Source organism: Euprymna scolopes, chromosome 39, assembly GCF_053919585.1.
Source record: "Euprymna scolopes isolate OS-2025 chromosome 39, ASM5391958v1, whole genome shotgun sequence".
Lineage (NCBI taxonomy): Eukaryota > Metazoa > Mollusca > Cephalopoda > Sepiida > Sepiolidae > Euprymna > Euprymna scolopes.
The window spans coordinates 78,444,467-78,471,939 of record NC_136520.1 but is presented as its reverse complement, the minus strand read 5'-3'; the positions used below and the strand labels follow the sequence as shown (position 1 = coordinate 78,471,939).

The 27,473-nt window shown below is 34.7% G+C and overlaps 1 long non-coding RNA gene and 1 other non-coding gene across 3 annotated transcripts in view; one reads left to right on the top strand and one right to left on the bottom strand.

The window, feature by feature from the left end:
* LOC145263887 (uncharacterized) overlaps positions 1-27,473 on the top strand; it is a 1,009,224-nt gene that overhangs the window by 437,693 nt on the left and 544,058 nt on the right. The gene's annotated exons all lie outside the window — the stretch shown is intronic.
* On the bottom strand, positions 339-411 carry Trnan-auu (transfer RNA asparagine (anticodon AUU)). Its single transcript has one exon. It is a non-coding gene; the product is annotated as a tRNA-Asn (tRNA).

Below are 27,473 nucleotides of genomic sequence, written 5' to 3'. Positions count from 1 at the left end.
TACGTGATTTAATGACAATTCGTTTGTTTTGTAGATTGTTTAAGTTTCGTAAATATTTTAAAAACTTACGCTGATATTTCATTACAAATTCTGTATTGATATTTTATTACAAACTAGCGGCTTCGCCGCGTCGGCGCACACAATGCCGAGTCAAACACAAAATCGAGTACACTCAACATCAAGTACACTCAGCATCGTCTTTCTATCAATACTTACCCTATGAACTCGGAGTATGGGAAATTCTCATATGCACAACACAAAATCACTGTAATTTTTTTTTTACTCTAAGAGTAAGGATAATGAGTAAACGTTGGATAAAATGATGGTTAAAATTATTACGAACTTGCCAGGATTCGAACCTGGAATCTTCTAATCAATAGTCAGACGAGTTATCCATTGCGCCACAAGCCCGGTCCGTATGCGAAAGATGTTACTGCGACTGTATACAGATAGTGCTAAATTCCGTTGACATGGGCAGGTAACTTTTTCGACAATTGCACGAAACGGCCCCAAAACCTTTACTTCGGGCTTTTTGTGTGACTCAGCGTTGTTCGTTACGAACCATATATAAATAAGAACAATCTAGGGACTGACGCCTTTCAGGGGAAAAAAGATTTTTTTTCAATTCGGTGCATCCATTCGAAAGTTTCATTTGTATGTATATATATACACATTAATAAATAAAAATTTAGAATTTTATTAATAGTACAGATTATCTCCTAGGCCTTCGGTTTACTTCTGGTTGTAAATTATCACCTCAATACGACATCTGGGAAATATGGATATAATATATCTCTAAATCAGATATGGTGGACTAAAAAAGGGTCCACAGGTTTACTTTGAATTAAATTAGTTTTTGTGCAGATTTGGATGTCATATAAGCAGTACAATATATAACTCTTTTTTATATTAACTAGCGGGATCTGTGGAAATTCCACGGCGGCAGTAGAAGTAATTGAGGACTTTGAAAAAATAATTATTACTTCTAATTCAAGTTTTTTTTTTTTATAGAATTTAATGACATATTACTTACTCTGGGTCTACAATTTTTTTGAATAAACCATGACATACGAACGTACGTTAAAAGTACTAATAAAGTATTTAATATTTTTCAACAATTTTAACATTACACTTTTAAGAACACATTTTCTACGAGGATTCGTTTCAAGGGAGGAAATTAATCCAGGATAATAAGGTTTCGCTAAAAAAATTAACAGAAAATTAAACAAGACGTACTGATCAAACGCGACATATTTTTTAAATTGCATCCACGGTAATCGATAGATCCTATTTATTAAAAAGGAGGATAGCCGGTGATAATATACTAGGAACATTAAATAAGCATATCTATCTACTAATGATTTAATGTTTGTAGCATAATATCACAATCTATCATCCTTTATAATGAATAGGATTTCCCAATCGAATAATTTTTGAACGGGAAACCTTGACACACGTGCGTACGTTCAAGGACCTACAGGATTATTATATAGATGGTTTTTGTTGTTGACTTCCAATTCTTTTCATCTACATTCTTCTAAAGCAAATCATTTTTCATTATATATAACAATCCTTCCCTACTGTTTTTAATGAACATACATTTGTCTCTGAGTGATCTGACGTTATTCAACGAAAGACGTACATCATATAAAATGGATGAAATATTAGGAATATGAATTCTATGGTTTCGGAAAAATAATTAACGGTATATACACATATATATATATATGTTTGTGTGTGTGTGTGTGTGTGTATGTGTGTGTGTGTGCGCGCGCGCATCTCACTCTTATTTAACAACATCCTGGCAAAGATAGACAAAATAACAAAACAACAAACAAAAAAAACAAAAACAAATGCAAAACACAAATCGACTAAAACATCACCAACCTACTATTCTTTCGTCTGACTAGTCGTACCAGACAGTAAAAAAATCATACAGAGATAAATGGTGGCTACGAACATTAAAAAAGTTTCATTTTTTTTTTTTTTTTGGTTTTGTTTTGTTTTGTTTTGTTTTTTTTACTGACTTTTATCAAATCTGTCAAACAAAAGACTCGGAACAGAGTAAAGGAGAATATAGAATATTCTTTATCCTTTCTTTCCCTCTCTTTCTCTTTACCTATGTCTCTGTCTCTGTCTCTGTCTCTCTCTCTCTCTCTCTCTCTCTCTCTCTCTCTCTCTCTCTCTCTCTCTCGCTAACGCCTATCCACACGCTCTCTAAAACATACATACTTTTTCTCTCTCCTCACATACATATACATATATATATATATATATATATATATATATATATATATATATATATATATATATATATATATACATACATGAACACATCTACCCACGGGTTAATATACATGTATTCACTCACATGTATATAAATATACTTACACAAACCACGAACAAACACAAACCATGTATACATATAGATATATACATAAACACTCCGAACACACCGAACACATACGTATATATATATATATATATATATATATATATATATATTATTATTATTATTATTATTTATATAGACAAGTATTACATACTCGCTACACTAAACATCCTCATCATATATATATATATATATATATATATATATAATTTTTTTCCACAGCGCAAAGAATGCCGCAGCCCACAAGAGCCACGTCAGCCAACGAACCGGAAGTTTAAGACTCGAGTTTCGCTCTCATTTTGGCTCATCAGTCAGACATAACCGACCCGGGATTTGAAACCCGAGCATCCTGCATGCGAGGCAAACATTGTACCAATTGAGCAAACGCCTCGCACACAAGAAATTCTAACTGACGTTCTTTGGGCTGTGGAAATAATTATATATGACCTCTCACATTCTGAAAATTATATATATATATATATATATATATATATATATATATATATATATATATATATATATAATAGCTGTATAGCCGTACCAACCCTCAACATACACGTTCATATATCAGTCAAACATGAGTACCATTACAAATGTAGACACACGAATAATTAAAAAAATTGACAATAGCGAACAAAAGAATGACAAACAATAAATGTTACTTAAAATTTATAAAATGAACTGATACATCACATACATCTACATTTTAATCTATTCGGCAGTTTTATAAATAATAGGAAGCAAACAACACCATCACATATATCCAGAAAGAATTTTCTTGTATATCATATCCAAATTTTCAGTATTTATTCCAATAGTGCTTACTTCCTGAGTAGAGCTACGTACTAATATATGAAAATATACGTCAATGAGCCAACGCAGAATCTACCAAATTCCAGAAATTTAGCCTGACGATTCCTCTGAGGAATTCATCACATAATGATGACCAATAATAATCATATCTATTTATATTAATAGTTATCCGTACATATCCATAATATTTATCCGTACAAAACTTCGCTACACCGTCGTGACAATGTTTCTAACCAGAATCACATTTTAAGGGCTTGCTGAGCGGGTCAATTGTAAGGCAGAAGAATAATGAGGATAGGCTATTGCCTTGTAAGATAATCCGCTGGATTCTGAGATTTGAGTTTATTTTCTCTTCCATGTGTTGTAGAGCAATAGATGTTTGGCACATTTTTTTTTTTTTTTTTTTTTTTACACAGTGATCACCACTTATCAAGGCCCGGAAGCCACTCAGGGATAAGGGTTATTGCAAGTAATTCACGTTAGTGAGGAGATTTTATGAAGTGTTTAATTAGGGGGGCGGTTCATTAGGAATTTGTTAACATTAGACTTGAAGACATCCAAGTTGTAGTCCGGAGGGAAGCAGGCAGACGGAACAGAGTTCCACAGGCGTGCAGTTCTAAGAAAGAAGCTTTGCTCATGAAATCCGCGTTTTGATTTAGGCACAGATATAGAGTGGGGGAAATTTTTCACAGTGGATTCAGCTAGACGGGTGTTTCTCGTGAAAGTTTGGCGAGGGGGGACCAGGGATTGGAGCTCAGACGAGCACCTGCCATGAAAATAACGATAAAACAAGGACAGGCTCGCAACGTCTCTTCTGTGAGAGAGGGGTTGCAGGGTAGAGAAAAGGGCATCCCCCACTAAACCACGAAGTCTATTTTGTACTCTGTCAAGGCATGATAGGCTGTTTTTGGCAGCTCCTGCCCAGATATGGCAACAGTATTCCATCCTTGGCCGTACTTGGCTTTTATATAGATAGAGAATTGCATCCGTAGTGAGATATCTTCTGGAGCGGTAGAAGGATCCCACCACCTTTCCTGCGACCTTGGCAGCAGACTTGATGTACGTGTTCCATTTCAGATCAGGAGTAAAGGTCAAACCCAGAAGCTTGTCAAAACATGGGGCCTCACCCAGACGAGAGCCATCCATCACAATTGATGCCATCTGTTTTGCACGAAATGCCTTCATGCCCTCATAGACATTATACAACTTCAAACATGGCAATATCTAGAAGTGAGGCACACTGTCAAAAGCCTTTTTGTAGTTTATTAAGATCTGTCTTTTCATTCAGGTATTCATGAAAAGATAAATACACATCAAGCATCACTAATCCGTTTTAGTGAAGCTGGTATTTGGGTGTGTTTTTTATAAGCGGTGAATTTTAAAATTGCGGGCTCTATTTTTTTATTGCAGATTTGGCTACTATCGGTTATTCGAGTTCCATTTTGTTTGGCAATTTATCATGTAGTTTAAATTGGATGGGGTCACATACCACACAGTGCGCAATATAGTCAATTTATTCAGATCTGTATTTAAAGAACAATAATTTTACAAAATGGATCTGTCAGCTTACCAAATCCTGCGTGTGATTTTACCCAATAAGAATGTTTTTTAGGGGATATGTAAAGCCCCATGTCTACGTAAATAAACCAGACAAAATAGACCATTTGGTAGAAAACCTTCAACGCATTATTACCGAAATACGGTCTAATTTACCCCATAAAGTCTTAGAAAATTGGCCCCCTACATTGCGTAATATACGCGCGAATCACAGGACCATATGCCGAAAATTTTATTTAAATTATAAATTCCAACATATTTGAATAATAAAAATATTTTTCTGTGATTTTTTTTTAATTTAAAGTTTACCATCTTTTAACCCCCACGCTTTACGTGTTTAGATAATTATTAATATAAGCCGGAATGAGTTCTGAAGGCACACTGAAAGTTATAATACAACGAAACAGTCTACCTGGGGATTACTATTTAATCCCTCTCTCCTAAGGTTGAACACTTTTGTAAATGATTTCGTCCGCTGCTTGCTTAGCGTATAGCGAATCTCTAAATAAATAAAAAATTTCTAAATAAAAAAAAAAAAAAAATCGAACACTGTGAGCAGCGGTCAAATGTTTATATAAATAGATATATGAAAGCCAGAGGGTAAAACTGATACCTACCAACTAGATGAGTGTAGGTTAAATCCTGATTCATGATGAGTTCGAGTCTAGCCGACATGAAGGGCTTTGATACTGCGAAACAGGTTGTTGATGGATGAGTGGGTGTATAAATATATACATATATGTATATATATATGTATATATATGTATATCTATGTGTATATATATGTATATATATGTATATATATATGTATATATATATATATATATATATATATATATATATATATATATATATATATAGCTTCAGTCCTCTTCGAAGTAATCTCCTCTGGTTCAACGCACATGTTGTACTATTCAACAGCCTCTGGAAAGCACCATAGAAGTTCTCTATTGTGAGCGTGTCAGTGACACGCGTCGGAGCCTATTTTATCTCCTGGATTGTCTCATAACGATAAGCTGTAAGCTTTTCCTTGAGCTTAGGGAATAACCAAAATTCACAGGTGGCAAAATCTGGACTATAGGGAGGGTGAAGATCTGTCTTGATGCCCATTTGTGACAAGGGTAGAGTTGTGAACTGGTGCAGTCGTCTAAATCTTCCACATCTTCAATTCCTCACCAATAATTGTGTGTAGCTTCCACACTGACATCAAACATTTTTGTCTCTATAGACATACGGCAGCCCTTATTCATAGAGTTCTTTATTTGGCCAATCAATTCTTGTGTTCTGACTTCCTTTTTCTTCCCACACGTCTTATCATCCCTCACGGGCTCTCCACATTTCTTGCATCTCTTGTACTACTCGAAAATTGATGCTCCATTCATTCAAGATGGTCTAAAAGCAGTCTGAATCACACCATATATTTCTGTCACATTTTTCCAAGTTTAAAACAGATTTTTATTGCATATTGTTCTTTTAAAATGTCCTTACGGCCAGATTGTATTTTTAAACTTTACCACCTGTGCCCTCACGACGTTCGACAAACCCGACAGGAAGCTAAATCTCACCCCACAGAGTAGAGATCCCTAGATGTAAAATATCTTTCTACTCCAGTAGTTTCTTCCTCAGAACTGCTAGACTCTGGAATTCCATTCCAGGTCCTTGCTTTCCCAACTGTACTGACGCACAGAACTTCATGTGTAACGTGAACAGACACCTTCCTGCCCAAATCCCTACATAGTACCCCAGTAGATGTTACCCCTGATAGTAGCCCCCTACACCAAAGTGGCAATGTACCTTGTTTGGGGTGAAAATATAATTTTAAAAAATCAGACTTTAGTATGGTGTATTTCAATTCCTACTGTAGCTGTTCATTTGGTCATTAAATCATAAAAGATTGTAAGTCATCTCATAAGACGTATTGCAATAACATACTGAATTTTAAATTCCTGTAAAACAGTCTGGAAACTTATTAAAGGCACTTCGTATATAACTACATTTCTGTAAAACAGTCTGGAAACTACATTCTACATTATAAATATGTTCCTGTAAAACAGTCTGGAAACTTATTAAAGGCACTTCGTATATAACTACAACATTTTGATTTTGATTTTAAAAAGTGATCTATTTTTTTGTTTTTATTTGTAAGTACGTGTTTGTTGTTGAACTAATCCAAATATTAACAATGTCATTCACACCTTACGCGTGAAAACTAAATTAAAATGTTCCCTACCAATCGTCAGCTGGAACAAAACCCTTTTACATACGTAACACTACTAACCGTCTTTGTAATTATCTATTCTTAAACAAAGGACCTTTTACACAAACACTTGCCTCAAATCCAAGCTCAGCACGATTGACGTTTACTAATGTGATAACAGTATCTTCCTTCCTTTTCACCAACCAGCGGAAACGTGTTATATTTAACAACAACCGACGGATGAGTGGTGTCTATGAATTGACAGGTGCGAAATTTAGGATGTTAAACGATGAAGCAAGTCGAACGTTATAGTTCGATGTCAGAGACGAATGTTTATCAATAACCAGCTTAGCCACTCTCGTCATTTCTCGTTCCAATACATATTGCCAGGGCCGCTGCAAGGAAGGTGGGCTCTCTCTACCGTGCTAGAAAACTACTAACACCCGAAAGTATCCTGTACCTCTATAAGGCAACCATTCGCCATGTATGTGCAAAATCCCACCCCCACACAGTAGAAATCCCAAGATGTAAAAGATCTTTCTACTCCAGTAGTTTCTTCCCCAGAACCGCTAGACTTTGGAATTCCATTCCAGGTCCCTGCTTCCCCAACTGTACTGACGTGCAGAAGTTCAAGTGCAACGTGAACCAACATCCTGCTGCCCAAATCCCTACACAGTACCCAGTAGTTGTTGCCCCAGTTAGTAGCCCCCTACACCAAAGTGGCAATGTGCCTTGTATTGGGTGAAAATGTAATAAAAAAAAAAATATATATATATATATGTATATATATATATATATATATATATATACGCAGTTAGCGCTACATACATTTGAATTCTCGACCACAAAATATGAGTACATATTTGCTGATGACACTACGTCTTATAATAGACATGACGAAGAAAAACGTACACATAGTGGAGGTAATGTCAAAAACCTTAAATAATGACCTGAAGTTTGTAGTGAATGGCGCTATTTAATGCTACTGATGCTGGACTTCTTTCTGTAAACAATTACAAGAAACCTTTTCAACCACAAATTGCCATAACAAATAAGATTAGGTCTACCGCAAAGAACGTTACTGCCTTCTACTCTGCTTAAAAATTACACTTTTTATCATCGTATCACCCCAAACAAAGCAAAGAACCACTTAGTCGTGGGGGGGGGCTATTATTTGGGACCAAAGTTGCAGGAATACTATTTAGGGAGTTGGGCAGCGAGATGTCTGTTCACATTAGATTTGAATTTCCGAATGCCAGTTTAGTCAGATGTCAGAGTAGAAACCTTTACGCCATCTACATTGTAGGGGTGGGATTTTGCTGCTTGCCGGGTTTGTCCAAGTTATTTTCCTCGAAAGGTTAATAATGCTCGGAGTTGGTCAGAGCACTTGCTATTGAAAAATTGTTAAAACAGACACAAGGATTCCACGTTTCGGTGATGGGACAGAGGTTGGAGTTTAGTTGATAGTCCAACTTTTTTTTTTAATCCTGTCTAGGAGTGAGAGACTAATGGCAGATGCACCAGCCCAGATGTAGCAACAATACTTCATGCATCGGTGAACGGTGGTCTTGCTGAGATACAGAATACTCTTAGATGCTAATATCTTTTAAGCACAGTAGAGAAAGCTTATCTTCCTCACAACAGCCTTCGCAATTTCCTCAATTTGTTTGTTCCAATTCATGTTGTCTGTGAATGTTAATCCTTGGAGTTTGAGGAAAGTACTTTAAGGCAGTATATCATTAACCATGGCAATCAGTGGTTGAGAAGTTTCCTTGTAGTTATTAAAGGAAAGAATCTTAGTCTTGGCAGCATTGAATTTTACCAACTAGTTACACTTCCATTTCACTACAGACTGGAGGGATTCCATCTGAGAGTATTCGATACGTATACAAAGCCACGATTTTCTATGCATGGAGTATTGTAGCCACATCTGAGTACCACTGTGAATGTATCACTCGTCTCTCCTTTTTTAACAGGGTATAAAAAAGGAGTTTCAAACATAATAAATCCCATACTATTAAAGCAATCCTAAAGTTCTGTCTCATCACTGGCTTTTTTAAAAGTATTTTTAAAGAATATGCTATTTTAAACTCATATATTTTTATTTCCCTCGAGTTACATACTCTCGACTAATCCAACAAACAACAAAATCTCACCCATTCAATATGGAGGTTGTTAGATACTGAAAAGCCTTCTAGTCGAATAGTTTCTTCTCCTCGAACTGCTAAACTTTGGAATTCCCTCCTTAAGATTTTTGCCTTACTGGCCATACTATCATACTGAATTTTAAAAATAATGTGAATAGATATCACGTTTCTCACCTTCCCATAATTCTCTGTTAGATATAAGTCCAAATAATATCCCCCTTACGTATAAGTGACAATACGCCTTACGTTGAAAAAGAGTAAAAAAAAAGACCGTGATAATTATGAAATGTAGTACGCCTTTGTAATTTGATATGACCATTGTTTTCATCCTGTGAAAGCGACTTTCTACATTATCTTTACATATGATTGAAAAAATCTAATAATATTAATTTATTTCAAATTGGCTTTGTAAAGCATAAAAACAATCGGTGTTTGTATCGATATTTGATTCTAATGCTTTGTTTCACTTTTCATATTTGCAGCATGTTCTACACACACAAAAAATGTTGATTCTTTTCGGTAAATTCAATTTCTTGTCCGGCAAGTAAAATTATTACAATGTAGACAGTTTAGCGTAATGACCGAAAATACTCCAAATATATAAATTGCTGAGTTTAAAATTTCCCCACTCCTTATCTGTGCCAAAATACAAACGTAGATTACATGAACAAAGCTTCTTCCTTAGAAGTACACGCCTGTGGAACTCTGTGCCGGTTGCCTTTTTCTCACCTGACTACAACCTGGATATCTTTAAGTCCAATGTGAACAAATTCCTGATGAACCGCCTTCTTAAGTGAGACACTTTATTAAATCTCCAACACTAACGTACTGTACACACAATAACTCGTATCCCCGAGTGGCTTCCGGGCCTTGATAAGTGGTGACTACCTTGTAAAAAAAATATTTCCATATATAATAAAATAAGAACTTTTTCCTCTTTTTAAAATGACAGCGTAGCTTCACAAATGCTGCCTTTACACATATATTCGTAATGGCCACACTGCATGTCATTACTCGGTGAATGTGTTGCGGCTATCATCATTCGATTTTATACGCAATTACAATCCAAATTATTTCCAAAAATTATAACTATTCCAGATAAGTCATAGCGAACCGGTGTAGGAGGATAGAATTTACATCTGGTTCTATGAAAGTAATTCGCTGCTAGGATATAAATCTTCATTCTAAAGAGTAGAACGATAAAACTGTCGGTGTAGAAAAGACAACATGATTCCATTTCCGTTTGATAAAACCAGTTTTCTTTCTTTGTTGCAAAGCATCTACTAGTTTGTCAGTTGTTTATAAATCCAAAGAGCGAGAAGAGGCATCTATCATGTCTGAAACGTACACAATGTTCAACGATTGAGATCAAGGATGCGCCGCTGTACAACTCATGCTCTCTACCGATCCATGTAATGACAACAGGAGTATTGTCAGCATTCTCAAAATGCAACTCCAGACGCTTTAACGCTTGAGGGCACAGCTCAATGAAGCTTCCGGTCACGCTTATGGTCTTTGCTGTGGTTTCAAATGATAGTCACATCACATCATCGAAGCTGTCAGCAAGACTCTGACAGCAAGACTCGACGCCGGCCCACAAGACGCAGGTTTGGCTTTAGGAGGTCTATGACTTTGTATCTTTCTCTAATAAGCCCCTTTCTCCTGCTGACCTAAACCCGCTGGACTACTTCGTTTGGTCATACGTTGAGAACATCACCAACATTATCTTCCACAACACCAAAGTCAGTCTGATCGCCACAATCTTCAGAGTTCCCGGCGGCAGCTATGGAAAAGGCATTCTCCCAGTTCTTGACCCGGATCAAGGCGGTGATTGAGGCTGAAGGCGGCTACATTGAATATATATCAGCTCTACTACAAAATCAAGTTTCCTGAATTGATTTTTTCAGTATCAGTTTTTAAAGGCGTAGTGATGTTTTCTTTAGGACAATATTATCGTTTTTGCCTATTAGTTATCCATTTCGATCGATTGCGAACACTGTATAACAATGGGGTTTGCAACATTTGCATAAAATTATATCTTCAGTTGTTTACAATTAGATTGATCTCTGCGTAAACGTTTCCACTATTAATACTATCGATTTCATATATGTGTTCTGACAATCACAAAGAGACAGAGACAGACAGGGAGAGAGAGAAAGAACAAGAGACAGAGAGCAAGAACGACAAAGAAAGAGACATAGACACACACACACACACAGAGCCTCTGTGTGTGTGGGGGGGTTATCCATTTCTTCTCCTACCTACTATCAATAAGTTTTGTTTGTCATGACTTCTGGGAGGGGAACACATTTTCTCTTTTTTTTTTTTTTACACAGTGATTACCACTTATCAAGGCCCGGAAGCCACTCAGGGATAAGGGTTATTGCAAGTACATTACCTTAGTGTGGAGCTTTGATGAAGTGTTTACTTAAGGGGGCGGTTCATTAGGAATTTGTTAACATTGGACTTGAAGACATCCAAGTTGTAGTCCGGAGGGAAGCAGGCAGACGGAACAGAGTTCCACAGGCGTGCAGTTCTAAGAAAGAAGCTTTGTTCATGGAATCCGCGTTTTGATTTAGGCACAGATATAGAGTGGGGGAAATTTTTCACAGTGGATTCAGCTAGACGGGTGTTTTTTGTGAAAGATTGGCGAGGGGGGACCAGAGATTGGAGTTCAGACGAGCATCTGCCATGGAAATAACGATAAAACAAGGATAGGCTCGCAACGTCTCTTCTGTGAAAGAGAGGTTGCAGGGAAGAGAAAAGGGCATCCCCCACTAAGCCACGAAGTCTATTTTGTACTCTGTCAAGGCAGGATAGGCTGTTTTTAGCAGCTCCTGCCCAGATATGGCAGCAGTATTCCATCCTTGGACGTACTTGGCTTTTATATAGATAGAGAATTGCATCAGTAGTGAGATATTTTCTGGAGCGATAGAAGGATCCCACCATCTTTCCAGCGACCTTGGCAACAGACTTGATGTACGTGTTCCATTTCAGATCAGGAGTAAAGGTCAAACCCAGAAGCTTGTCAAAACACGGGGCCTCACCCAGACGAGAGCCATCCATCACAATTGATGCCAGCTGGAGATCAGAGCGTTGATGATGTAAGGATAGGAGTTTGGTTTTGGATGCATTAAAGGTAACTAGCCACATCTTCCCCCACTGAAACACGCGCTCGAGATCAGAGGAGAGAGAATCAGAGAGAACTTTGTCATTTACAGCCTTTGATGTGTTGCCAACTCTGGCGTTTTCTTATTATAGCTTTGTTTCCACTAATACTATTGCTATAATTCTACAGACACACCAACTACTACTCCTACTACTGAAACTATTAAGACTACTACTAAATACAATAATGATACTAATAGTAATAGCACATCTCCTTCATTGATATGCCATAAACAATCTAAACTGCTTCATCGAAGCTGTTAACAATGTCCTATATTGACAATATTTGCTCCCAATAATTTGCGTCTTTTTTATACATAATTTCATATTGTTTGAATAGCAGTGAAGTAAATACATTTTCTGTGAAAATAAAATCATGGTGTGTGCATATGATTTCTTTGTGAACGACATTAAATTACTCTAATGATGCATTCTACAGTTTACATATACTGTAAAGCTTACATGATATTTGAAAATGTAATATTTCAAGTTTTATTCGGCCATTGTTGTTTCACTGAATTGACCTTACTTTGGATTCACCTAAATACATTTGTATGACCTTTTGCAGAAAATAACCTTTGAAATAGCACACTTTTAACATATATTCTTTTTGACAGTTCATCAAGTTTGTTGTTTGTTCATTAATTTTTATAAAGAAATGGCCTTTTTTACATTTGATAATTATTGTTGTTTTTACATTTGTCACCAGATGCACGTTTTTGTCAAAATAACGTCTCCGTACATACGGTTTAAGTATTAAACCAGATGGTTGTATAACCGGTTATCTCTATAAGAGTTTATATGTTTATATCTATCACGTATATATAATCACATTTGTTGCATGTCTATGAAGATGCATTCTGCTAATAAATATAAACACTCTTGCTTGTTTCAGCAGTTTTAACAAACACGAAAACGGTTTCATAACAAAACTATATTTAATTATTTTGCCTATTAGTGATTGTAGAACTGTCAAGCAAAGGGTGATGAAATTAGGAGATGGGGTGACGTAACAATTTTGCGTCTCCGTCCGTCTCTATTTTTAGGTTAGTCGGCTCCCTTGCTTTTAATGCGAAATTCTGTCTTTATTCAAGCAGAGGTAAAAAAAAAATGTGTGAACAAAGTCCGACCTGGTTTTTCCTGGTTTTTACGAGAGGTCAATATTATGTATAACGTCCGACCTGATTTTTCTTTGTTCCATTAGAGGTCAATATGTGTGTAAAAAGCCGGAGTTATATATATCAGGTTGACAGGAAAGGTTTTTTAGTTTTTAAATTCAGATGAACATATCTCAACTCAAAGAAAAATTTCTTGATACAAATAAGCACCATCAGATTCAACACACTTTTGCCAACGCAAAACAAGTCTATTAATGCCAGTAACGTAAAAACCTTTCTTTGGGCCGCTAAATCATTCTTTTGGCAATGGAGTTGATAAAAACATTTTTGATATCGTTTATGTTTTTTAAGCATTTTCCACAGGAAGTTGTCAAGATTCATGAAAAAGTGGTCGTCGATAGGTTAAAGGTCTGAAAAGTATGGAGGATGAGGCAGAATTTTGTAGTTATCTTTGTTAATCATTATGCAGGGTCGGTTTAGCCACATGCGGTCGAACATTATCGTGGAGGAGAATTGGGCCTTTTATGTTGACTAATACTGGGTGTTGTTGTCGAAGTTTCCGGTGCATTTCATCCATTTGTTGACAGTATTTCTTCAACGTAATGATTTCGCCTACATTCAAAAAACTGTAACGAATGAGAAACGTTGCAGACAACCAAACAGTCACCATTACGTTCTATTTTGGGGGATTTTTTTTTGTTTTTTGAGTGTGTGCTTATCTGGCTTCGGGATGTTTTGTGAAGCTTCGTCGAAGATCTGAATCAAGAAACAGAAAGAATCACGACAAAAAACATAACTGACCTTAAATAAACCATCAAAGTTGATAGGTTAAAAAAATCTACATTTTCTTATAATGCTAAATATTAAGCTTCATGCATATTATCATAAGCAATAAAAATATATTTATGGCAATTAAGCTACAAAGAATATTTACGTTTCCTACCCGTACGGATTTATTATGATATAAGTTGTATGTTCTATATGAGTTTGCTATGATTATCCGTTGTTGTTTTCTATTTCTGGTTTCAGATCATAAACTATATATACACTCTTACAGATTAAGATTTTTTGTGTATTGATAATCATGTAAAAATCCCCCTTTTTTCGATTTATTTAGAAAGAAAATACAACTTTTTTTATATATTTGTCGTTGAATTGCATTCATCGGCAAATGATCTAGCTAATTTGCATATTCTTTTAAACATTCATTTTAAAAGATGATCATCTTTAGTTAAATATTACGTCTAATTATATTCATGCAGATATTCTACATGATTTATACTTACGGTATATTTGTGTAAAAAGTGAAAGAAACTTCTTTCTATTTATATTTTTGTATGTGTATATTTTTTTTTTAAAAGTTTGCCTACCAAACTCCTCTCTCAGTTTTTGGTCGACAGACATGAAACATAATATATAGGTTCTTCAAAGCCATAAAAAAATCGGTACAAAAGTGTGAAAATTAAAAAGTGAAACTTGCTAGTATAATGTCAAACTACGGCATTACGAACGTACATGCGTAACGTAATAGCTATTGGTTCATGTTTAATTTTTAACCTTGCAGAAAACATGTCTTCGTTGCTCAAGCGTTAACGTTCAAAGAAAAAGTAAATTATAAGTTAAACGTTTGATTTACACACACACACACACACACACACACATATATATATATATATACTGAAAGTAACAGCTGCGGCAAAATTCTTTGACTAATAGCAGCTGCACTGACCACCAAGTGGCTATGCACGCAACCAGCTATTATTATCGCTCTTAAGCCACCAACACTGTCGTCTTGACCTGGCCGGTTACATTGAACCGAGTACATGTCGAAAATACCAAGCAGAACTCTGACAATTACAATGAAAGAAATCTATAAAACCATGAACTGCAAGTGTGGACAATAACATCTATAGGTGAGAATACTTATTTAATAGCAACAGTGGACAACCTAGCTATCTATTTCTCCGAATGAACATATATATATATATATATATATATATATATAAATATATATATATATATACAGAGAGAGAGAGAGAGAGAGAGAGAGAGAGAGCTAGAGATAGACAGAAGGAGAGAGAGAGAGAAAAAGAACAAATTAACTCACACGTCCATCAGCGTTTCGTTTTTATTGTAAAATATTTCATGACGAGTAAATAGAAGAAAGTAAAATAAACATTACAAAAAAATATTGTACCAGTATTTTATTTGCTGCAATTCATTCATCCAGAAGAAATCTTACAATAATGACGAAACGTTTATGGTCATGTGATTTAGTTTGTCCCATTTTTATTTTTCTATCTCGTCGGAATACTATTTCCATTATTTTTTCATATATATATATATATATATATATATATATATATATATATGCGTGGATGTGTGTTTATTCAGACGAACTACAAATTTCTTTAATATTTTTGTTAGAAATAAAACATATATTTAATCACATACAAGTCCAACGTAAACAAATTCCTAATGAACCGCCCCTAAGTAAACACTTCATTAAATCTTCACACTAACGTACTGTACTTGCAATAACCCTTAGTGGTTCCGTGCCTTGATAAGTTGTGACCACCGTGTAAAAAAACCCAAAAAAACTTAGTTATATTTTGGAAAAAGGATTCCATCAGAGTGCTCAATTATAAGTAAAAAAAAATGGCCATAGTAAGGAGGTAATATTTATATTTTTATTGTCAGAAAGTTTAGATAATTCATCGGTACCGTCAGTTTCAAACCTGAGAAGAGGAAAATGTTTTAAGTCCTCATATTAAGCTCTCTTTGGGCGATCCTTATCTGTTTTTAACCGGAAGTAGAAACATACCTACATTACGAGATCTCATGCAAATCTCGTTTTTTTTAAACCTTCAATATCGTATGAAAAGATTTTCCAAATTTATCCGTTTAATATTTTGAACGCTAAAGAAAACAAACAGAAAAAAGAAAAGAAAATAGATAACCTGCATATACTTAACTTCTTCTGTTATTTATAATTCTAATATACAGGAACTATTTATTGCGTAACCTATGAAAAATATGATTTATTAAATTTATTAATTTGAAATTTTTCCAGTCTTAAATAGAATTGTTTTTTTTTTTTGTTTTTTTCATAACTCAATTTCTAAACGAGTCTAAGAAAGAAAACGTTTAAATCTGATTTATAAGTCTACTTGAACTGGATAATAAGTATTTTTATTTTTATTTTATTTTATTTATTTATTTATAACATTAATATATATAGATATATCTGCGTATATATCTTTATACAAATACATGTGTATGTTAAATTATGAATAGTCCTATGTTGGAATTGCGATTACACTAGTTAGTGTTAATCTTTACAAGGTTCGAACTGAGTACAAGCACGAACTTTGAAAAATAAAACAGTTCCCACGAAAAGTAATAGAAAAGAGTTTTCTCTCTTTCAGTCGAAGTTCTCAGAAATGAATGAATATTTGGGCTAATATTTAAACTCTGTATACATTGCATAGATATTCGCATGTTCCATTAAGAATTTTTATCTTTTAAACACTGAGTTCGTAAAGAAAGTGAGAACATGCTTCCTCGCAGTAATTGATCATTTTAGTTTGTTATAGTAATTTTTTTTTTTTACATAGGCAACATCACATTATCAAGGCCAAGAGGCCACTCAAGGATAAGGGTTAAAGAGTGTACAGTAGAAATTGGACATTATAGTAATCATTAGTAATGAAAATTTGGTAAAGTTGATAACTTATATGGAACGGCTCATCAAGAACTTATTTACGTTAGACTTGAAGACAACCATATTGTAGTCAGCCGGAAAGCAGGAAAACGGAAGACAATTCCACAGGCGTGCAGTTCTAAGAATTCTTTCGTTTTGGTCTCTTGATCTTACTTGATTCTAGGACAAAAATACATCTAGTCTGATATAGTATCTAGCTTCGTTGTGCTACTTGACGTATTATCAGTTGAATAAGGTGAACCATTCTTGGAAAAGCCAGTGTGGGTTAGCCATGTCGAGGAGATCTTATTTGAACTACCAATACTATCTTTAGAAATATTTGGTCAGAGTTTACTTGTGGGGAAATGTGTCCTTAAATCAGGTTGTCATGAAAAACGACTGTACATCAAATACTCAAGGACAATGACTAGTTGGCAACGTCATAGAATATAACAAAGCGATGTTAGTCGGCATCACGCATGACGTCACAAATCTTTATGGTTGAAACGAATGTTTTCAGAACTTGAGACGGGACGCATCACCGGTAAATATGTAAAACTGTTTCAATTTCCCAAAATTTCTGTTCGTCATATCCACATTTTCTTCTCATATCACCCTTTATTCTTTCTCTCTCTCTCTCTCTCTCTCTCTCTCTCTCTCTCTCTCTCTCTCCGTGTTTTATTATAACTAAGGCTATGGCAACATTTTCCTTGTTTTGATTCTCAGATATATATCCATTGATATCTTACATGTTTTTATGTAGACTGATGTGATACTCGGTGGATTAATACTGTCTTACTGTGTCAGATATATACTCAAGAGTCCAAACAATGAAAAGAATATGCTGTTGTCATAGCCCTTATTATAACTTTTCAAAGTAAATATTATTCATCTCAGTCGAGGTCTATTTATACATAATAAAGTTTTATTCTACACTGACCACACGATCTATGGAATGCCGCGACAACTATATGACCTCCCCCCCCCCCAAAAAAAAAAAAAAGAAAACCAGTTGGAAAAAGAATAAAATACGACGAAGAGACGCATGCTAATCGTTCGGCGTCGGTTGTAATAAAAAGGGAAACTGCAAACGAATAGAAATGAGAAAATTCACGTTTTATTGTGATTAGAAAAATTTAGGTTTTCAGTTAATGAGTTAAATGGATTTAGAGCACGAACAAAATAATCAACCAACGAAACGTAAAAGAAAGTGGGAATTGAATAGACTCGTATAATGATATTTTTTATAACGTTTTATCGTTTCATACATATATATATATATATATATATATATATATATACTGGCATGTGTGCCCGGCGTTGCCCGGGTATTTGGAGGTGTATGTTTACCAAAAGAAAAGCGGTCAATTTTTTTTAACTTTGATCCTTATTATGACCCCTTAACATTTACTGTTTTGAGCTCAAATCAAGCTAGTAAGTTAGATCCATGTCCAAGGAACCTATATCTAAAATTTCAAGTATTTAGACCCAAAATTGTTGGAGGAGTTTGGTAGAGTTCTCAAAGGTCAAATCGTTGAACTTTGACCTCGAAAACCGATCATATCGATTTTACCAAATACCAGAACCCTGTATATCGAATTTCGCGTCTGTAGACTACAAAATGAGAGGGTTATTGCGTAGGGAAATGTTCACACATACACACAGACATTTTCACTCGTATAGATATATAGATATATCTAGTCTAGTCTAGTACTCCTATGAATTCGTTTTTCTTTTTTTTATGTACTGATATTCAAATTAAAAGCCCTCTTTTCTATTTATTGAAAAAGAAAATACAATTTTCTCATATATGGAACTTGCAATTGCATTCATCTGCAAAAGATCTAGCTAATTTGCATATTCTTTGAAACATTCATTTTAATTAATTCCCTATTAGTATTTCCGGTTTTCTATAGACTGATCATCTTTAGTTAACTATTACGTGTAATTATATTCATGCAGATATTCTACATGATTTATACTTGTATAATATTTGCGTAAAAGTTTATAGTACACAAAATTGTTTCCATATATATTATGTATACGCATATATTTTTGTTTAATTTATATCTATATCCATCTATATATCTTTAAAAGGTACCATGTCTGTGCGTCTGTGTACATTTCCCTACGCAATAACTCTATCAATTTTAAATCTACAGACTCAAAGTTTGATATGCAGGGTACTAAGATTTGGAAAAATCTTTGAGATCGGTTTTCGGCCAGAAATTTGGCTGATGAGGGTTCAAAGTTCAACGATTTGTCATTTGTGAACTCTACCAAACTCCTCCGACAATATTGAGTCTAAAAACTTGAAATATTGAATATAGGTTCCTTGGACATGGATCTAACTTAATAAATTGATTTGAGCCCCAAACAATAAATGTTAAGAGGTCATAATAAGGGTCAAAGTAAAAAGAAATTGGACCTCTGCGGTCCCTACCAAATTACTCAGACAATTTCTGGTCTAAACATTTGAAATTTTACATAAATGGTATTCAGAGATAGGGAAAGCTTTTTAATCGGTTTGGGTCGAAAGTTTTTAGTTACCAATATATAAATGTATGCATATATGTATGTTTGCATGTCTGCCTAAAACTTTCGACAGAGGTGAAGGATTTTACAAAGATCAATATCGTTTTTATGTTTAACCTTTCCGAGGACAAATATCGAAAAATTGGCTAAAAACATTAATATCTTCATCTTCCACTGGGCACTTTTCAACAGGAGGGGGTCGCTTTTTTCGATGATATTTTTGAAAGTCATCTTCTCCTTTTTAATTAAAACCTATGTCATTCTGGTTTGGCGGTATTCGTAACAGCAAAGACGTCACGTTTTTTGCCCCCGTTCTTTTCCTCCTTTTTGGTACAGGTTCGAGCCTGCCTTTCTACTACCACTTTTTTTTTTTTTTTTTTTTTGCTCAACATACACATCGAAACATCCGGGGTACGCCGGGCTGAAATGCTAGTACATATGGCTATATATATATATATATATATATATATATATATATATATATATATATATATATGCCCCCACGACGTGAACACCCTCGACAGACCCGACAAGCTGCAAAATCCCACCCCACACTGTAGAGATCCCTAGATGTAAAAGATCTTTCTACTCCAGTAGTTTCTTCCCCAGAACTGCTAGACTTTGGAATTCCATTCCAGGTCACTGCTTCCCCAACTGTACTGACATGCATAACATCTCGCTGCCCTAATCCCTACATAGTACCCCAGTAGATGTTTCCCCTGATAGTAGCCCTCTACACCAAAGTGGCAATGTGCCTTGTTTGGGGTGAAAATGTAATAATAAAAATATATATATATATATATATATATATGTATGTATTTATTATAATAATTAAATACCTACAGACACTAGTGTTTTATTCTTTCGGGGATCTTCAGTGCAGTGTGTCACGATTAACACCAGTCGATAGATCCGAACCTGGCAACACGAGCCATCTCTGGCTTGATTAGCAAATATCGTATCCATTCGGCTACCATTAACCGCGTGAAATGACGTTGAATTTAAATATTTTTAAATGTGTTTACTTCAGTCAGAGTGATCTAATCTTTGTACGATGACCTATGCATATAAATATATACACATATACATATACATATACATATACATATATATATACATATATAAATTATATGTGTGTGTGATAAAGTGTGGACGTAGCACTATATTAATTGAATTCGGAAATATAACAAACGATAATTGAAAGCTAGAGTAAATAGTATTTATATAAGGGTTTTCTAGTACTAATGCTGCAGCGATTAGAATCTACGTCTTAAAACCTTGATCGATTTTTGATCACAGCGTGAAGCCTTTATTATCTAGCAGATCTATGGTGTGATGCATTAACACATTGTCTGGGAATCACTATATATATATATATATATATATATATGTGTGTGTGTGTGTGTATGTGTGTGTGTGTCTGTGTGTGTGTGTAAATTGATGGTTGTGTGGTTCCAACGAGACAAAAAAGAGTATATATTTAAAAAAGTGTAGCCATCAACAATTGTATTATTTAGCAGATCTATGGTGTGATGCATTAACACATTGTCTGGGAATCACTATATATATATATATATACATATATATATGAAATAAAATGGAGGTGGAAGGACCTGGATACTCAACGTTTCGCCCGATTTATGCGGGCTTCTTCAAGAGGGATGGTCATTGACGATGGTCAATTGAGGGATGGTCATATATATATATATATGTGTGTGTGTGTGTGTGTGTGTGTGTGTGTGTGTGTGTGTGTGTGTGTGTGTGTGTGCGTGTGAATTTATGGTTGTGTGGTTCCAACGAGACAAAAAAGAGTATATATTTAAAAAAGTGTAGCCATCAACAATTGTAAGGTATTCAGACTTTTATCCTTTTTTAATATTTTTAAATATTTTTATAACTCGTTTCAAGCATTGGTCAGCTCTCTTCAGATATTTTTATATAAAAGTTTTTCACTTAAAAGATTGTGGAATTTATTTTTTTGAAAATATTTTTTTTCTACCAACACCGATTGTGTTTTTCAGAGAAATGCCAATCTGAGAGTTAATGTCTTCAGTGGGACAGGTCAAGAGTTCAATCGGTTAGAGTTAAGTCCATCAGAGAGGTGAGGAGATCTAGAGTTTATTTGATAAATATTTTATTAGTTTTTATGAGGAATTATTAGTTTTTTTTCTTTTTTATATGTGTGTGTGCCAGTGTGTGTGTGTGTGTGTGTGTGTGTGTGTGTGTTAGGGCTATGCGTTACGTATGTGTATGCGTGTGTTGGGAGTTAAAATCTGTGGTTTCTTTTTCATCTTGTGTGTGTTTCTGTGTGTGCCCCTCTGTGTGTGTGTGAGTTAGAGCGTGGGTTGGGTGCTACGTGTGTATGTGCCTGTGTATGGGTTACAGTCTGTGATTTTTTTTTCATATGTGGGTTTTTGTGTAGGTGTGCGTATGCCCATACATATGTGATTGTGCGTATAAGAGGGAAAGAGGAAGATAGAGGTAGGAGGTATATATAGGCTGAGGTCGGTCCCCATACATACACATAAACATACACTCATACATACATATATACATACATACATGCATATACACAAATAAAATTGAGAAGTAAATTATGAATATATATATATATATATTTAGATCTGATCTTCCTCTGCATTTCATGTTTAAAAAGGATTTGTCCTCTATAATATCAGATCTGACCAAATGGTTAATTGTAGACATAGACCGATTCATACCATCAAAAATATTCCAACAAACATCTAACAGCCAGCCATGGTTCTCCCTAAAATGTGCTGCTGCCATCGCGCACAGAAATCACTTTTTCCATAGCTACCAACGTAATAGATGTACTAAGACTAAAGCTGCTTTCAGGACTGCCAGCAACCACTGTAAAAGAGTAACAAAACATTCAAGAGAGCTATATGCTCAGTCTCTTAAATTCAAAGTAGCTGAGCAGCGGCTTGGTTCCCACCAGTTCTGGCAAATAGCAAACAGGATCTTGAACAGAAGCGTGCGATCTATCCCAACTATCATCAATGGACTTCTCGTCAGCATCAGACATCTCGTCAGCATCAGACAAGGCCAAACTATTTGCCCAGAATGGACTTCTCGTCAACATCAGACATCTCGTCAGCATCAGACAAGGCCAAACTATTTGCCCAGAATTTTGCAGCTAATTCTACCCTATGCGACGAAGGCCATTAACTCTCCGTATTTCCTCCTATAACAGACAACACTCTATGCAACATACAAATATATGTGCGTGAGGTCGTCAAGCTAATCAAGAACCTTGATTCCAGTACTGGCCCTTACGGCATTCCAATTATAGTGTTGAAAAAAACGTCAACCAGAACTTGCCCCCATACTTACAACACAGTTTAGGCGTTGCCTTTAGGAGAAGTGCTTCCCAACACCCTGGAAAATCTCATCAGTATGCCGTGTATTTAAGAATTCATGTGATAAGTCATCTCCCTCTCAGTACAGACCAATAAGTTTCCTGTGTGTCATGAGTAAGTTGCTTGAGCCCATATTAAATAAAGAAGTAATCAACCACCTATGCAGAAATAAGCATGCATAATAGTTTTCGTTCTGCTAGATCTACAGCAGATGTGCTAACGGTTATATCTCATAGGGTTAGTGAATCTCTCGACAAAGGCTTCTTTTCTAGGGAAATTGCTCTTGACATTTCAAAGGCCTTCGATAAGGTATGACATAAGGGCCTACTTCACAAGATTTCGAGCTACGGTATAACTGGAAATGTTTTCTCAATTATTAAATCATTTCTTTCTGATATGCTCATAAGAGTAGTGGTTGATGGGCAGAAATCAGAGGTCCAGAGTATTAATGCTGGAGCCCCTAAGGGTCCATCTTGAGCCCAACTCTCTTCCTGATCTACATCAATGATCTCCCAAACACATACTTAAATCATTCGTTGACATATATGCTGATGACACGACTATGACAACAAATCTTAGGCTGTAAATGATTCTCTCTCGTCTGATCTTGAGCGCGTGGTATAGTGGGGGAAGAGCTGTCTGTTTACTTTTAATGCATCATCAACGCTCTGATACCCATCTGGCATCAATTGAAATTAATGTCTCTTGCCTTGGGGAGGTTCTATGTTTTGACACACTTCTGGGATTAAACTTTACTTCTGATCTTAAATGGAACACATACATCAAGTCTGTTGCCAAGATCGCAGGAAAAATGGTAGGATCCTTCTACCGCTCCAGAAGATATCTCACTGCTGATGCAATTCTCTATCTATATAAAAGCCACGTACGTCAAAGGATGGAGCACTGTTGCCATATATGTGCAGGTGCTGCTGAAAACAGCCTATCCTGCCTTGACAGAGTACAGAATAAACTTCGTGGCTTAGTGGGGGATGCCCTTTTCTCTTCCCTGCAACCTCTCTCCTACAGAAGAGACGTTGCGAGCCTGCCTTTGTTTTATCGTTACTTCCATTGCAAGTTTTCGTCTAAGCTCCAATCTCTGGTACCCCCTCGCCAACCTTTCACGAGAAACACCCGTCTAGCTGAAACCACTGTAAATAATATCCCCCCCTCTTTATCTGTGCCAAAAATCAAAACGTAGATTCAATGAACAAATCTTCTTTCTTAGAAGTGCACACGTGTGGAACTCTCTTTCGTTTGCTTATTTCCCATCTGACTAAAACTTGGATGTCTTCAAGTCCAACATAAACAAATTCCTCATGAAGCACCCCCTTAAGTAAGACACTTTATCAAATCTCCAATACTAATGATTACTACGATACTATCCCATTGATTATTGTACATACAATAATCCTTATCCCCAAGTGGCTTCCGGGTCTCGATAATTGGTGACTGCCATGTAAAAAATATATTTATAAACATAGGAGTATACATATATGTATACACATACACGCACACACATATATACATATATACATATGCATACACACACATACACACATATATACACACACACACACACATATATATATATATATATATATATATATATATATATATATATATATATATTGATTAAAATTTCCTTAACATAGATAGATTTCCTTTTACGGAATGTGGGCAGAATAATGTATTTTGTTTCTAGTCATTTGTTTAGTGTGTGCCCGTGTGTGCGTGTGTGTGCCTCATACTGCTTTTCTTGATTCGTGTGTAGAGGTGCACGTTTGCATCAGCATGTTTGTGCGTAAGTATGTGTATATATATATATATATATATATATATATATATATATTCCTTTTTTTGCTTATTTATGTGTGTTTTTATTGGGACTTGTTCAATTCGAAGGTGAATTTTGTTATGAATTTTTTCTTGGGTCAAAATTTGTCAGTTTGTAAAATGGGCGTTATCCTTAATTTGCCACCACTGCCTGTGTGTATGTGCTGTGATAAAAACGAATAAAGATTGTAATAAAGACAAAAGAAGGAAGCGCCAAATATCATTATTCCTAAAATAGATTTATTAATATTTACTAAACTATTCTTAATGTTTAAATCACAATTTCGATTTCTATTGGTGCTCTATGGCTATATATATATATATATATATATATATATATATATATATATATATATATATATATATATATATATAGCCCTGGCTGTGGATACTGCGGTGTTTTATATATATATATATATATATATATATATATATATATATATATATACATACATATATATATATATATACATACATATATATATATATATATATATATATATATATATATATATATATAACACTACTAAACGTTTTTTTTTAATTTTTTATTTCCATACTTTGTGGATCAGGCGCGAACGCAGACCCCACAATTTTAATGAACCACCGTTCTGCCAGATCAAACATATATCTATATATATATATATATATATATATATATATATATATGTATATATATATATATAGCTGAATGCGTGTGTATGTGTGTGTGTGTTTCCTGTAACTCGATACATCTTCTATCACTATATGTAATCATTGTTTTAAATAGTAATCATATAGGAGCCTATTCCTGACCAGACACACATACACACATACACACACATTCAGCTTTATATATATATATATATATATATATATCATGAATGAACCACCGTTCTGCCAGATCAAACATATCCATTCCTGTGACTCGATACGTCTTCTATCATTATATGTAATCAGTTTTTTTTTTAATAGTAATCATATAGGAGCCTATTCTTGACCAGACACACACACACATACACACATTCATCTTTATATATATATATATATATATATATATATATATATATATATATATATATATATTTATATATAAGCTGCGATATTGTATTATTGTGCTTGATAAAAATGCGTCGACTGTGAAAAAAAATTATTATTATTTTTATCGTGTTTTTTAAAGTTTCACAAAACTTGAACTTACAATATGAAACACAGCTGGTATTTATAGTCTGCCGAGCATGTAGGAAGCTACCATATATATCGTATTATATAAAAGAAACTTTGCCTGTATGTCTGTGTCAGTTCGTTCACTTTAACCTAGCAAACAGATGAGCCGATTTTTTTTATTGAAATTTCACAGGAATGCACTTGATTTGTCTGGGAGTGTTCTTACGTGGGTTTTGTATCGGAATACGTCTGAAACGTATCGAAAATCGATTATGGAAAAAAAATGAAATAAGAAGATCGTCCGATTTTGACCAAAGTTAACACTTTTATACAATCTAACATCACAAGTGCATTTAAGAAGTTAGATCATCGCATAAGTCTTTAAAGTCTACTGTAGATCTTTTTATAAAACAGAGGGACACAACTGAACCAAAATACTTGAATAGTGCGTTTTTATTTCAAGTGAGTTTATTAGTTGCAGATCATTTTATAAAATCAAAAGTAGATTCTCTACAGTGCAATTTACATTGGGATGTACATGAAACTTTTTCCCGGTACACTGCGGAAGAGGCTTCCCTAACTAGAACAGTCAACCAATCGATTTGCTTAAAAAATATTAACGATAATATATCTCTTTTTCCGTCCATCATTTTGTCAATTTGACTGTTAACCGCTTCTTCATCTTTTATATATTAATACGATAGCGTGTTATTATGTGTGTCATGCTTGCATTTTTTTTCTTTCGAGTGATTGTCGTTTAATTGTTATGACTAGGGCTATGACAACAGCATATTCTTATCATTGTTTTGACTCTCAGGTATATATCCAAAACAGTTAGACACAGTTAATCAACCGAAAATCATATCACTCTATATAAAAGCATATAAGATATCAACGGATACACACTCGAGTGTCAAAACAACGAAAAGTGTATGCTGTTGTCCTAGCCCTAGCTATGACCTTCCATTCCTTTCAAAAAATAATTTTACTCAGAATTCTTCATAAGTTTTAGTTTCGGTTTCGATTACAGCTGATGGCTTTCAAGTCATCTATTTTTTTTTATAAGTCACCAATAATTAATCATAAATTTTTGGTTTCAGCTTTTATCATAGCATATGACACCTAAATACAATAATTTACTAAAACGTCTTCAAAAGTTTTGGTTTCGGTTTTGATTATAGCTAAAGGATCTTAAGCTGATGCACACAAATTATATGGACATAGTTTTTTTTAATAAAAACTTTATACTATATTATAATCGATAGAAAATTGACTCTTTATACGAAAATTAAACCTATATACGAAATCTGAATAAATTCAAATATAATATTTAAGCGTATTTTATGACCAGGCTACGCCGGGTGTCCCTGTTAGCTTAGATAAATTCTTTTGCAGTTTTAACAAAAGAACTACAATAATATCAGGGCGTCTCAATTTACGTTTAACATCCACGGAATTCCAACATCAATATATATATATATGCA